This window comes from Desmodus rotundus, chromosome 3 (assembly GCF_022682495.2).
Source record: "Desmodus rotundus isolate HL8 chromosome 3, HLdesRot8A.1, whole genome shotgun sequence".
NCBI lineage: Eukaryota > Metazoa > Chordata > Mammalia > Chiroptera > Phyllostomidae > Desmodus > Desmodus rotundus.
This window is the reverse complement of record NC_071389.1, coordinates 77,801,786-77,806,455: the sequence shown is the minus strand read 5'-3', so window position 1 is coordinate 77,806,455 and position 4,670 is coordinate 77,801,786.

Here is a 4,670-nt window from a genome sequence, read left to right as displayed (position 1 = left end):
GAGGGCACATACGAGAAGCAACCAATGAATGCCTGAAAAAGTGGAACAACAAATTGGTGTACGTGTGGGTGTGGGTGTGGGTGTGCGTGTCTCCCTTCCTCTCTCTGTCTCTCAAAATCAATCAATAAAAAAAAAGTGTTAAGAAATAAGGGAAATTAGTCTATGGCCATACCACCCAGAATGCACCCGGTCTCGTCTGATCTCGGAAGCTAAGCAGGGTCGGGCCTGGTTAGTACTTGGATGGGAGGAATAAGGGAAATTAATTTTTTATTGTATTTTTTTCTATTACCATTTATACCCTCCTTCTCCCCCCAACCACCACACTGTTGGGGAAATTAATTTTAATGATATATTTTCTTTAACCCAACCTATTTAAAACATATCATTTCAACATGATCAGTGACAAGGTATTTTACATTATTTCTCTCATACTTTGTTTTGACATTCCAACATTCGTTTTATGCTTACAGCGCGTCTCAGATCAGACCAGCCTCATTCCAAGTGCTCAGTAGCCACATGCGGCTGGTGGCTGCCATACTGGACGGTGCTGACCTAGCGGGGGAAAAGCTAAGACAGCTGAATCATCTGGACCCTGGCTGCACTGCTGTGGGAGCCCTCTAAAGAAAACCACAGGAGATCAAAAGTCATTTCTCTACTGATGGGACAGAAAGGATCACCGGAAACCTGGAACTGTAGCAGAAAGTGTTCAATAACACGTGTCACTGAAAGTGTTCAATAACAGATGAGAAAATAAACACAAAGAGAGTAAACTGCCCAAGTTTACAGAGCTATAAGTAGCAGGGCTGGGACTAAAACAGGGCTGTGCTTTTCATCACTAAGTCATCCTGCCTTTCCATAAGTGTGCCACATTCTCCAGACAAATCCAGAGGCTGAGGAGCATTGGGAATGGCAATGGCCCAAAATATCCTCAAGTTTCTGCCTCCTTGGTTCACTGCAGATGAAGTGGCAACTTTTGCTGTGAGGCAGGTAAGGGCAACTGAGCCGGCAGGGTGTCCTCTATACCCATAAACCAGTGAGGCCTACAGACACTCAGGTTAGTTATGTCAGATATGACTCAGGTCAGATACTAGTGCAAGATACTTGGGAGCCTTCTCTGGTTCTAACCCCTTTTCAGATTGCAAGTATTTTTCCTAAGGAAACTGGACAGCTGGACAATCAAAGCCATGACCTGTCTGGAAAAGGCCACGGTAGACAGAGCTTGGCCTATAGAGTAAATTCTCTGGCATTTCTTTCTTTCTCTCTGTGCTCTGCTCTGAAGTGCTGTAAATCAAACGAAATGAGACTCATGTGAAATAATGTTTATTTCAGGACATGGGGATTCCTCAGCCAGAGAACTTAAGACACCAAGTTTCCATGTTCTGGGTGATGGAAATCAGGTCAGGCAGAGCTAATAAACAGCAGAAGAATAAACAGCTCAATTTATCCTTCAAAGAGAGAAAAACCAGCCTAACCCGGGTAGAGTATCTATATCACATGGGTGAAATTTCACTTCTGATGACCATGTCAGTGCCACACAAGCCCCAGCCTCCCACGGAGCCAGCAGAGCAGAGGTGAAGCATCCCCTGTTCTATCCCAATTGCCAGCCACTCTTATCATGGCAGAGCTCATGCTGTGCCACTGCTGAGCTTGACAGAGACAGTAACAATAACAACAACAAAAAGCCCTGCCTAGAAAATCATTGTTCCTATACACAATCCAGGTCAGTTTGGTAGACAGTTTCCAAAACATCCACCAACCCACAAACATGTTTTCCAGTCTTATCCCATTAGATGCGAACACACCCTAAGGGCACACGACCCTTCTGAGGCCACTGTGGTCTCACACAGCAACATAATTAGTAGCATGCTTGCTTCTATCAGTCAGCAAAGAAGAAAAGAATGGCAGGAAGAAAAAAATAAATGGATTTCCAAGCAGAGAAATTAAAGTTGGTGTACTTTAAAATTCATTTTTATGCCTAGCTGGGTAGCTCAGTTTGTTAGAGCTACCCCACATGGGGTATTGTCCCCATATGCCAAGGTTGTGAGTTCAGTCCCCAATCAGAGCACATATAAGAATCAACCAAAGAATTCATAAGTGGAACCTGGAACAAAAAGTCAGTCTCTCTCTCTCTCTCTCTCTCTCTCTCTCTCTCTCTCTCTCTCCCCACCTCTCTAAAATCAATAAACTAAAAACTAAATGAATAAAATTGCTTTGAAGATAAAATTTATTGTTATAATACAAATATACTGTACATGGTTTGGGAAATTTAGAAAACATAGGTAAGAGGGGGAAATAATTTGTCACCAGGTCTGGAAACAAATTTATATTTCTGCATAATTTATTTCAGAAGTTAAATTGACAAGTTATAGCTTGCCAACAATTATCCCAAAGTTCACTAATACAAAGGAGAATCAAATTTGTCATCAAAAGTGTCTCACGAAGAACTTAAGCAAGAGCGAGAATATGTGGTGTGGTTGACCCCACTGGAGTTTGCTTGGAGGCTAGCTTCAGATGCTCAAAATAGGAGGCTTCCTTAGAAAACTCACTCTCATAGTCCTGATTCCAGACTCCCAGAGCAAAGCGTATAGGAAAAGCAAAGAGAGGCAGTTGTAAGCAAGAATTTTGGAGTGTTAGTGTCCAGGGGGAGCCCCCCAAATCCAGGGATCCCCACTCCTCTCCAGTGGCTCCTTCCTACCCTGTAGGTCACTTTTCCCAGGGGGTAATAAGAAGGAGACAGCAAATCCATGCTTATACCAAGTAGTTTCCAGCAATAAGGTAATTAAGAGTATAGCAACTATCACACAAGGCTCATTAAATTCTTTGATATTAACAAGGGGTCCTCACCCTCATAAAACTTGAGGGCCATTACTCTAATCCGTCGTTGACTCTTAAGACATTAGTGCTTAAGTTGCCTTGCATCTGGGCCCTACACATCCTCACACAGAGGATGTGCGACGAGCCTTCTTTACCTATGTGGCCCCGGACACATCATCTGAGGGCAGGGCCTCAGTTTCTCCTTAACGTTGTCATTAGTCATAATGATGGCAATAAGTGATGCAAATGGAACACCTAACCAACCCTCAAAGGTAATTTTGAGAGTATGAGATAATATGTGTCCCTTCCCTAAACACATCCATTTCATAAAAGGATGTTATGTTAATAATGTCAAATTTTCTCAAGAACTCCAAATGTAACCCCTAATTTGCAACTTGATAAATCTGTATTTAAACTGATTCTCCCATCACAGAAAATCTATTGCAAAACTGCCAAAGAGATAATTGCTCACACGGAATTAGGGACTCAAGGTCATGTTTTCTATTTCCATCACCTGCCATTAGAATCGCACCTATTTATCCAATCTCTGATTCTCAAGTTGCAAAAAGGATTAAAAATTCACTACATTGAGGATGTTTCCAATTCTTTAAAAAAGATTTTATTTATTTATTTTTAGAAAGAGGAAAAAAGGGAGAAAGAGAGGGAGAGAAACAGCAATCAGTTGCCTCCTGCACACCCCCAGCTGTTTTTAAATAGGCCCAGAGATAAGTACATGATTGTCTAACCACTATGCTATGTACCTGAAACTAATACAAAATAATATTGAATGTAAACTGTAATTAAAAAAAATTCTTTCTGCACTTCAAAGAAAGAACATTAAAAAAATTAAAAATTTAAAAAAACAGGCCCAGAGCTCTCAAAAGTACAGTGTGACTGTTATTCATAGAAACTAATCACTGACCTAATCCCACTTTCCACTTTACCTCTCATCAATGGACAGACTGAGGAGGAAAAGGTGTCATTCAACCAAACAACTGTTCAATGATTTCTCAAGAACCTACCGTGTCTGACACAAAGCAGCTCTTTCATCAATATTTCTTAAGTGAACCCCAAGTTCCTGCTCTCATTAAGCCATGTGCCCTGATGTTGCTAAGGAGTCTCTGCATGGTCTCTTACCAGGTTCTATACAGGAAGAAATAGGGGTCAGCTATTTTTGGCCAAGTGTCCCCCCAGACTATCTCCATATACACAAAAGCAAAACAAACACCTAACTACAATCTAAATAAACTTCCAACCAATGTCTTAGCACCAGTTTTTAAGACCACTCAGTGAACCACTGTGTACATGCTTATATATAGGGATAATGAAACATTACCCCTCATATAAATGATCTTTAAACAAAAATTAAATCATCCTCACCTTTCTTGTTAAAATTCAAGTCTGAAAAATAAAATATACTACTACAAATAACAAGAAATATTTTGGCCGATGCTTCAGAATCATTTCTAATTTAAGTATCCAATATATCCCCTGGCTATACATATAATCACATCTCTTTCACCCTAAAATTGCTATCCTAACATTCTTTTCCCCCTTCTGCTGTTTCCAAGAAGTCAAAAGGAAAAGATCACTGGCAAAGAAAAACAAAAATCAGGAAAACAGTTCAAGACTTAGAAAACTTTGACAACTTTACTTATTGATTTTTTTTTTTTTAGAGAGAGAGAAGAAGAGAGGAAAGGAGGGAGAGACAGAGAATCACTGATTTTTTGTTCCACTTGTTATGCATTCATTGGTTGATTCTTGTATGTGCCCTGACCAGGGATTGAACCACAACCTTACTGTATTGGGACAATGCTCTAACCAGTTGAATTGGCTGGTTCAGGCCAGAACTCTGT